Source organism: Coptis chinensis, unplaced genomic scaffold, assembly GCF_015680905.1.
Source record: "Coptis chinensis isolate HL-2020 unplaced genomic scaffold, ASM1568090v1 utg1782_pilon_pilon, whole genome shotgun sequence".
In the NCBI taxonomy this organism is placed as follows: Eukaryota; Viridiplantae; Streptophyta; class Magnoliopsida; order Ranunculales; family Ranunculaceae; genus Coptis; species Coptis chinensis.
The window spans coordinates 185,232-196,291 of record NW_028238116.1 but is presented as its reverse complement, the minus strand read 5'-3'; the positions used below and the strand labels follow the sequence as shown (position 1 = coordinate 196,291).

The 11,060-nt window shown below is 35.6% G+C and overlaps 1 pseudogene across 1 annotated transcript; it reads left to right on the top strand.

Annotated features, from left to right (window-relative positions):
• Positions 1 to 560: 560 nt before the first annotated feature.
• Positions 561 to 4,151, top strand: LOC147473794 (uncharacterized; annotated as a pseudogene). The gene is made up of 3 exons (XR_015210285.1): positions 561 to 866; positions 1,612 to 1,809; positions 3,518 to 4,151. The product of XR_015210285.1 is annotated as an uncharacterized LOC147473794 (transcript).
• Positions 4,152 to 11,060: the final 6,909 nt, after the last annotated feature.

Sequence of the window (11,060 nt, the reverse complement as noted above, 5' to 3'; positions counted from 1 at the left end):
ATAAATATAAATAATGTATCATGATATATTAAAAATATCCACAATATCCACGATATTTGTCGATATTTTGAATATATCCACGATATTTGCATGTAAAACAATGTCAAATATCCCAAAGAGATATATCCACGTACATATCCATGCATCGAGAGATCGATAAATACCCATATCATAATATTTTGTCTTGTGATGTAGATTGACTAATTTCGACTTGACGCATTTGTAGACCGTATGGACGTAATAAATGTAATTTAAGAAAAAGAATTAAAAGATTGTGAATTTCGTTGACCATTTTGATTTGTGTTCGTAGCCAACTAGCTATGCTGTATGGACTCATTTGCAATCCATAGGCCCAAAAGGCCCATATAGAATACGAACCAAAACTACTACGTGTCTCCGCTGCCTAAAATTCAAAACAATTCCCGCGGCATAAAATTAAAAAAAAAAGCGAAGATTTCATAACAATAAAACAAACCCAAACAAAATTTCCAGTCATTCCATGAAACAAAATGATAGAATTAGACGACGTAGATGAAGATTTCCTCTCAAAATCGAAGCAGAGAGACAAAAAGCAATAATAAACCAAAAACGTAAACGAATCATCAACAACAACCAAGAAGCAAATAATAATAATAATAATAAGCGCAATAATAGTTTGATTACTGTGTCTGATGACGCGTGTTTTAAGTGTGGGAAATTTGGGCACTGGTCACGTGACTGTGATAGCAATGGTGGATTAGGGAATGAGACAGTGGTGGTGGATGATGACAAGGCATGTCCATGTGGTTTGGGGCTTTGTATTGTTTATACTGCTAATACTGAAAGGAATCGAGGGGAGGAAGTTTTACAGATGTCCTGCTAGAGAGGTATATTGAATATGTTATGCTTTGGTTTTTAAAAGTTCTACTCTTTGTCGAATTAGTAAACTTAGTGAGTTTTGTTATATAAAATTAGGTTCTAACTTGTAAGTATATATATCTTTTCTCACCCATACACTAGATAACTGCAAGCAGTGGGGCGTGAGCCGGAGGTGGAGAAGAGAGAGGAGAGATGAGTTTGTGGTGGGGAGAGAGAGTTGGGTTTGGTTTGAGAAGGAAGGAAGGAGGGGAGAGAGAAATTTGCTTTCGAGAACAAGGACAGACAGAAACCAACCAAAATACTTTTGGGCCACATACCCTTGTCGCCCGAACGTTAACTGCTCACTTGACTAGTATACTTTAGCGTGGCAGTGGGGGAGGTGAGGAGCTGCGGGGGAGAGAGAGTTGGGTGATGCAGGGGAGAGAGATGGGTGAAGAAGAAAGGTATTTGGGCTTAAAAAAAAAGAGAGAGATGAGAGGATTGGGGCGAGAAACCAACCAAGTTGGTTTTGTCCGCGATAGCCCCCTACCAAAAATCGTTCACTCTGCTCACTCAATTAATGAAAACCTAAACTCGAGTTTGTTGATACTGTGTATGAGGTCAATTTCTAGGATGCATAAGAATATAAGATCCGTTTAAGACAATTTATTGTTGAAGATAGTAATAGTCTTGGAAACGTACACATGTTATGCTTTGGTTTTGATAATCGAGCGTCTAAGATTCTTGATATTTGACATTTGAATTATGTTCCAGGAAAACGGAGGTTGTGGATTCTTTGAGTGGTGTGATAGTTCGTCAACAACTCCGACATCTAATGTTGCACAGTATTCAACACCTAGTTCATCATTTCCAGATGTTGCTTGTCCTTGTGGTGCAGGTGTATGCTTGATTAGGACTGCAAAGACTGAAAAAAATATGGGTCAACAGTTCTACCGATGTCCTGCAAATCAGGTAGGTGTTATATGAATTTGCAGTTCAATTTACATAATTTTTCCCCTCACATTTATTTTATCCTTGGGGGCATTCCCTCTTAGAGAAGCTACACAAAGTATCACTTCCGGAATGTATGTTACTGTGAATTGTATGTTAATGACTGTAATCTAGAAGTATGTTTTGTATAAAGAAAATAAAGTATCATCTCGAGATATTCAATCTCTGAACTTCATTCGTACAAATAGAATTAGTAAGAATCTGATCAGCAGTTTTTATTAGAAAAGGATGTCAGGTTATATAGGTTTACGGAAAGTAATTAATATTATTTTATGCTTAATGGTATTTGTAAATAAGATATACAAGCACCTCAAACATCAAAGGTTATTACTTTAGTTATGGCTCAAAAGCCTCATACAATTTCCTCTACTGCAAAAGTGGAAGAGAAGAATGTGAATCAAACAACAACTGCTCAAGGTTAGAATCCAATATAGTATCAACCCATATGACTCTCTAGTCATAGGCAGTGTTACCAATTATGATTAGTGATTTTGTCGATAGAAGTCTGAAGGTGTCATTTACTTTTAAGAAAGATTGTAAAGGTAACCTTTTTTGTTTTATTTTATAATTATTTTTGTTTCCTTCAGTTTGATATTGATCGTCTAAGCTATAGCATTAGCTTATTATTGATGCTGCCTTTGGGATACCAGCACTTTTAGCAAAACTTTACTGGTAAAAAAGGGTAATATTGATAGGTGGCCCAACTAGAGAAACCTGTATCAAGGATGTTTATCGAAATTCTGCTGCAATCTGAAAACTTCAAAACTTTAATTGGATTTGGCTTCCATGAGATTTATACTATGGATACCTGTACTCTTGAGGCTTGACTCATCAATGAGCTTTTCTTATAAATCTTATTTAAGTAGCATGGTTGTAGGCTAAATATTTACTTTCTACCTAGCAAAACCTAAAGGAAATTGAAGTGTGGGAGATCTGTTGCAATTCCATGAAATGGTGAGATTACTTTAATTATTTTAATGAGCAAGTTGTGAAATGTGTATAAGCTATTTGAAGCACCTTTTTTCTTCACAGCTTATCATAGTACAAGCCTGGAAGGATGCAATAAATATCAGAATCACGGTGATGCCTTAATAATTTGTAATTGAGGACTGAAAAGGTTGTAGCTCTTACATGCACTTTTGTTTACGAATTAGTGGAGTTTGTTAAATTATAGGCCAACTTTTACTGATAAGGAAGGATTTTCTGATGGATGTGCCTACAGATGGATGGTCTTCGACAGTTTCATGTAACTGAACTAAGTAAGGAATGGTACCATCTAATGTGCTGATTGATCTGGTTTAGAACTAAATTTCCAAGATATTTGGAATAAAATATTTTATCATCAAGCATAACTGCTTAAATGAAATAATTATTCGTGACTGCTCCCCTATTCTGACTATAGAGATTGTGATGTCAGAAACTATCATATACTTAAAGCAGTGTGTCATCTTTCCTGTTGATGCCAACACCTATACAAGTAACATGTCATCTCATATGATACCAAAGTATGCTCCTCTGAAATGCTGCTTGTTTTGCCTAAATGTTATATGCGAAGTTGTGAACAGGCTGACACTAATATTTTTCCTGTGGTAACTTCTTGAAGATCGTATCCTGATTTACTTGGAGTCACTAGCATGTTTTAGTCCACCTCTTTTTCTTTGTTTTGCAGGAAAGCTCCTGTGGCTTCTTTCAATGGTGCAGTGAGCTTGGCTCAACTGGTGCTTACAAACTTAATACCTTCAAGACCAGTAACTTGAGCAGTTCAAGCAACAAAGCTATGGTGAAAGTAGAGGTAATTCCTGTTTTAAATCACGGTCAGGATGGACATTGGGCTAGGGATTGCCTCGAGCCTTCTTCTGGTTCTTCTGTTGATTTTGGAGGAAAGTCTGCTTCATCAGGTACATGCTATAAGTGTGGCATCTCTGGACACTGGTCTAGGGATTGCCTGAAGCCTTCTTCTGCTTCTTCAGTTGAAGTAGCTGGAAGCTCTGTGTCGGCAGGCTCATGCTACAAATGCAGCAAATCTGGACACTGGGCTAAGGATTGCCCTGGTCAAAATCCAAAAGCTGGCAGATGGCGGTAAAAATATTAGATTTTCTTTTGTTCCTTTTCCAGAGATGAATATAGAGATGCTTTACTCAGTCTAGTGCTTGCTTGGTTTGGTGTTGAATAGTTCTTACTTGGTTTGGTGATAAAGGAAAATTCTATCAAATCCTTGTCCAGGTACAATAAGAACTCTGTTCCCCTTAATATTACTTTCTTACTTTATTGTTACATACCGAAAAAAAAAAACATCCAACTTTTTCTTCTGTGCTGTAATTGTGGTGTCTTACTAGATCATTTACCGGCTCCTCCATCTTGTGGTAGAAGACGGGTTGACTGGTTGGAGCTTCCGGACGATATTCTACATTTTGTTGCAAATAGATTTATCGACGTTAAAGATGTAATCCACTTTGCTGCTGTTTGTAAGCAGTGGCATCGTTTTGTTTATAATGAACTTAGTGTTTCAATTTCAATTCACCACCAAGTTCCTTTGCTTATGCTTCCTAGCCAAGTTGACCCTGATGGAACAACACAAAGTTTATACAATGCTATCGAGAAGAAGCATTTCCAGTGGGAATATAATTACCAGTCCCTAAGAATAGGTTCATCTTAAGTTCTAGCCATGGATGGTTGGTCATACTTTATGGTCATACGCGTGAGCTTGTTTACCTGTGAAACCTCTTTTATGTAAATATAAACTAGAATGTAGTTGGTGTGTGGTTCCTCACTTCCACCACTAAAAACTCTACCAAAAGCGATGCTGATTCAGTGAAATTCATTCTGCGATTTCAAAACTGGATCGTTGCCTCCTGTGAGGGAAACACCTATTAGGCTACCAACTACTTAGCAACTACTTTTTCAAGTTGATTATTGTTCCTTATTCTAGCGAAATGTACATGAATTGTTTCCAAGTAAACAGGCACAGGCGCAGGCGCACAGCCTGTATGGTAACAGTGGTGATATTGGTAATACCTTTGTTCACCGCTACTTCAGCTAAAAGAGTTAACAACAATAAGTTCATACTTTTGAAACAAAGCAGTAGTGGGGTATAGTTGATTGAACTCGGTGTTGGAAGCTTTGACAAAAGTTCCTATTAGAATTAAGTCATAACCGAAAAATGAAAATTCCTTAAGCTATGAAACTCTAGACTGCTAGCATACTAACTGTTTCTCACCCGCATCTATGGACTTGTGGCAGATTGTATAACCGACTCATTAGATGTCTATATCTGAACTGATGTACGTGTAAGCATTAAGGTTTGGACTATACTTTTCATTTTGGTTTATTGTTTCGCCCAGCTCCTGGTCCTTTATCTCTTCAAGCCTTCTCTTATACTGATTGAGCTGGTTGTCCGGACACACGCCGCTCAACTGTAGGATTTTGTGTGTTCTTGGGTCTTAATCTTATCTCTTGGACTGACAAGAAACAACCGACTGTGTCTCGTTCTAGTCCTAATCTTATTATCTCTTGGCAGTGAACATTCTAAAAAATATAATCAAGCTGCTAGTGCCAAGACTAGTTTTTACTGATAAAATAACTCCTGACTGAAGGAATCCTTATCAACCCTACTACCCTAGCATTGTTGGTATACGACTCAGATTTGGATAAACCATATAGTTAAGGTTTTGGTTTCCTATTCTAAATAAGATTCTAATTTGATACCCACCTTTATAAATACGAGACCAGTTGGTGGGATTTGTAAGGTTCAATTTGTGAGAGAGAGTTTGTGAATTCTTCGGGATTCGTTTGTGATTGATTGTACTCTATTTGTTTATCTCTTGATTAGTAAAATTCTCCTCTTTTGTTTGGTGGATTAGGCTAACGCCAAACCACGTAAATCTCGTCTCCACTTCTATTGGTTATTAAACTTTGTATTGGTAAGTGTTTTAATTGATTTGTTTTTGTTGATTTCTATCACCACATTCAATCTTCTTTGTCCAATTGTCACGCCCGCGATTAGTTTACGTAACAAATTGGTATCGAGCTAAGGTTCTACCTAGGGCTTCTTTTGTTGGTTTTATTGATTGTTTTGTGGTATATGAAAGTTTAAGAAAGTATGGCGGCGGATCCTCTATCTGTACTACTTCATGACGCCTAAGGAGAAATCACCTCCCTACGATTTTGAATATTAACCATGCAAGAATTGATGTGGAAAAATTCGATGGATCTAACAATTTTAGTATGTGGCGTTGTGAAGTTATAGATGTACTATGCCAACAAGACTTTGATGATGTGTTAGACGAAAAACCATCGGATATAGAGGGAGAGTGTTTGGGTTAAGAAAAATAGGCTTGTGGTATCATAAGATCGAAATGTTTGGCTAGGATGTGAAGTACCTTGTTCTCAATGAGACTTCGGCCAAGGAAATCTGGAGAATCCTTGAAGAGAAGTACTTAGATAAGACAATAGAATGTCGTGTCTTTATGAAATCAAAGTTGTATGATATGAGAAAGAAAGAAGGTATTTCATTGTCCCAGCATATGAACGAGTTTAACAAGTTACTTACCGACTTGTTGAACATTGAAGAAGAAACGAAAGATGAAGACAAAGCTTTCCATTTGTTGAGATCTCTTCCCAAGGAGGAGTATGGGCATATAAAAACCACCATTATGTTCGGGAAGAAAGCTTTGAACTATTCTGAGGTGCAGTCTGCGTTGACAAGTTGGGATATGATGAACAACAATGAAAAGGAGTCAAGAGAGTCGATGAGCACTGCTTTTGTGGTAAGAGGGAGGTCTAATAATCGTCCAAACTCTGGTGGTGGAAGAAGTAAATCTCGTTCCAAGTCGAGAGGGCCAAATCTAGCCCGTGATGAGTGTGTTTTTTGTCATGAGGTTGGACATTGGAAAAAGGACTGCAAGAAGTTGAAACACAAGTAGAAAGATACTGAGCAAAAACAGTCTAATGTCAACATTGCTCAAGGAGGTAATGATTCTGATAGTTCAAATTTCTCTTTTCCTGTTACATCGAGTATTTGTTTCATTGATTCCAGTCATTGGATTTTGGATACATGTGCTATCTATCATGTTTGTCCCATAAGGGAGTGGTTTACAAGTTTCAAGGAGCTTGAAAGTGGTGATGTGTTGATGGGGAATGATCAACCCCACAATCGCATTATGGGGATGGGTAATATTAGATCTCAAGATGTATGATGAAACAAGTTAAGGAAATAAAAGATGTTCGATATGTTCCCCGCTTTGAAGAAGAATCTTATCTCAACTTTTACGGGGATGTTTGATCATGGTCTTGCATGAGTTGTATGGTGTATACCGGATTAAAAAATGTTCCAACTAAGAGTATTGAAATGTAAAACTCAATCAATGATGCCAATCGAAATTACCATGCCACCCGGATATAACATCCAATTCCTAGTAGTCGATCAAAACACACCCTTTGACGATATCTGATCAACACCACAAGCAAAAATCTCTCCATTAGGGTCTCTACAAGCTAAGTCACAACTCCATTCACAATCAAATCCATTGCCACCAAGTTAGCTCATCAACTATGACTTGTGATCAAACACCATAGTTCCCGATCAACACCATAGTTCTTCATCACCCAAATCTTAATCTCATTAGTACCGGACTTGTGATCAAACAAAAGTTTCCCACCCAACACCCCACATTTATTTTAGCTAAGTCAAGTAGAACCTCTTGAACGTCATAACCTCTTTTTTTTTCTTAAGTGAGTGCTACCTGATGTATGGACCCTTCTTTTGGGGCTAGGTCTATTTTACTGGTTAAGAAAACTAAAGAGATAAAGATGGAACCATTAATCAAGGGATTTGCCCATAAAATAAAAAAAATAAAAAAACCGATTCTTTATTCCCAAAAAGATAAGAACCCCATTCTCAAGAGAAGGAGACCTCTCAGTACAAAAGAAGAGGCAACCCCATTCTCAAAGGGCCTTCTCAGCTCACACACACTCTCATCATGTGCAGAGAAAGACCCCATTCTCAAGGGGAGAGAAGAAAAAGAAACATGGATCTCAAATAAAGGTATACAATTATTTATTTATTTATTTTGTCAGAAATTCTAAACAATAAATATAAACAAAATTATACATTTATTTCAATTCACAAAACTAGAATGTCGTTGACTACTTAAGAATTTAAACCATTAATTTAATATTGACTGACAAAGTTAACTACTTAAGCACTTAAACCATTAATTGATACTACTATGTCTATATATATCTTTATAATCTAGTCCACAAGTCTACAACAATTCAACAAATTGTTAAGTTCATATAATATTATAAGTCGATATAACCTTATTATCATGTGGAGAAAACTATAACAAAATTAACATTGAAATTAAAAAATTACCTTGTTTTGTTTTGTTATATATTTGTTTTTTGTTTTTTTTAAGTGGAAATTTTATTGATAATGATAACAAATTTTACAAATAATTAGGACAAACGTTATGTTTATATATATCTACATAATCTAGTCCACAAGTCTACAACAATTCAACAAATTGTTAACTTCTTATAATATTATAAGTCTATATAACCCTACTATCATGTGGAGATAACTATAAAAGATTAACATTGAAAGTAAAAAAATTACCTTATTTTGTTTTGTTATATATTTGTTTTTTGTTTTTTTTATGTGAAAATTTTATTGATAATGATAACGAGTTTTACAAATAATTAGGACAAGCACTATGTCTATATATATTTACATAATCTAGTCCACAAGTCTACCATAATTTAACAAATTGTTAACTTCCTATAATACTATAAGTCTATATAACCCTACTATCATGTGGAGAAAACTATAAAAAATTAACATTGAAAGTAAAAAATTACTTTGTTTTGTTTTGTTATATATTTGTTTTTTGTTTTTTTAAGTAAAAATTTTATTGATAATGATAATGAGTTTTACAAATAATTAGGACAAACGCTATGTCTATATATATCTATATAATCTAATCCACAAGTCTACAACAATTCAAAAAATTGTTAACTTCATATAATACTATAAGTCTATATAACCCTACTATCATGTGGAGAAAACTATAAAAGATTAACCTTGAAAGTAAAAAATTACCTTGTTTTGTTTTGTTTTGTTTTTTGTTTTTTGTTTTTTTAAAGTGTTTTGTTTTGTTTTTTGTTTTTTGTTTTTTTAAAGTGGAAATTTTATTGATAATGATAACGAGTTTTACAAATAAATAGGACAAGCGTGCAACAAGCTCTACAAGTCTTTTATGAATTTGTTTTTTGTTTTTTGTTTGGGTTGAGGTCTAATACATGTTTAAGAATTGAGAATGAAAGAAATAAGGGAGAGTTTACGGGTTTATTATGGGTGATTAGAATTATACAAACTGACCGGTTGGGCTTTAGGCCTTTGGCTATTTATTTTAGTCTCATTAACCCATCAAACCTTCAAAAACACATTTGTCCTTATTTAATGGTTTTGGACTTAAAATAAATGATAAATGATAATTTTGTAAGGGCAAAAAGAGAAGTAAAAAGAAACGTTGGTTTATTGGAATATTTTTTATTAGTTTTTTTTTTCATACTATTTTTTTTTTGTTGATTATATTCTCACTATAGTTGTGAAAATTTTAGAGGTGCGGTAGTAGAAGTTTGCTAAAAAAATGGGGGGAGGTGCGATTCTTTATAGTTCGAAGATTTTTCTAGGCAATTAGTTATGTGATAGTGGAGCTTTTCTAATCTCAGGGGTTGCAACTGCCCCCACATGCACCACCCTAGATCCATATATGGGCGGAAGCAATATCAAGACTCAGGGGGTGCGACTGCCCCCACATGCATGCACCCCCCTACCCCATAAATGGTCGTAATATTTAACTTGTTTGAGGGAACATATGGCTGAAAGATTAATGATAAATTCGACTGTAGCCAGTAATCGATTTGGTTGACTAGTGACTAGGGTTGATCGGACCCTAACCGCCGGCAACCCAATAAGCCGCTTAGCATGGGTTCTAGTTAAGGCAAAATCAACTAAGGTTTGATCCAACACCGGGTCAATAATCTTGATCAAAGTTTTCTAAAACCTAGGTTCATTATGTTCCCGGTCAATCTTGACCGTCTCTTCTTTTTTTTCCCAAAGCATTTCTAGGTGGTGGTAGCATCAATTGTCAATTTTGTGAACAAGTATGTGAATGTTTGTTCACAAACCGTCCATCTATGGGTGGAAGTAATATCAAGACTCACTTTTGTTTCTTGAAAAACCGAGCCAGCGGGAGAAGAAAGAGGGGTGAGAATTTTTTTGTTTGTTTTTCTTGTGAAAAAGAGATGTGAGGAAGTGAGACCAGTTTGATGGCTTTATAGAGGAGAACGGGTACACGTGTCCAGATTATCGGCGTAGATTTCTTTTGATATTTATAACTGTTGTTGTACCTTTTCTTGTTTATTTCACGTGGTCTAGATTATAGGACGTTATCTTTTATTCTACTCCTTCACACACACGATTACACCTTACTATTAATTTCAGTTATAAGGGTTTACCTCCCTGATTGGGCTTTAACAACCAACTTGGTATTTAAGTCTGTAATTGGGCCTTAAATGAAGAAATGGAAATTTAAGATTAGCCTAACGAAACTCATTATTTTGGTGGCTTACAAACCAACTTACAAATTGCAATTTCATTAATCATAGATCATGAATATCAAAATCCCACCCCCTACAGGTCTACAACACAACACAACACAACACACAACAACGTTAGAGGAACCAGTGTGATAAATATACACTTTTGAAACTGTTTTTGAAATGGGTAAACATTTAACGCTAGCTTGGAATTTTGTTTCTTAAGAAAAATAAAAACAAAAACTATGTTTTAATCGTCAAAAAATGGCATGTACTGGTTAAGTGTTGGTTGTATGGTAGGTCAAGACGTTAGAGTGATGCATCAAGTGATTGTTGCTATTGTTACATTATCTGGAATTCTGGCCACTTGCATCTGAATACATATCAATCAGCAAAATACCTGCAGACCACATCGCATCCAAATAGCCAAGGGTCAATAATAATTTGTTGGCGAGGCCGCTTAGTCTCAATAGCCACAACACAAGTTTTGGTCACGCACTATTATCAGTCCAAGCTAAGTTTTATTTCGGCAAGAGACTTAAAAGCCAAACTGGTAGCCCTCAAATATGCTACTCGAATCTTAGATTGTACGAGGGGACACACTCTAATAA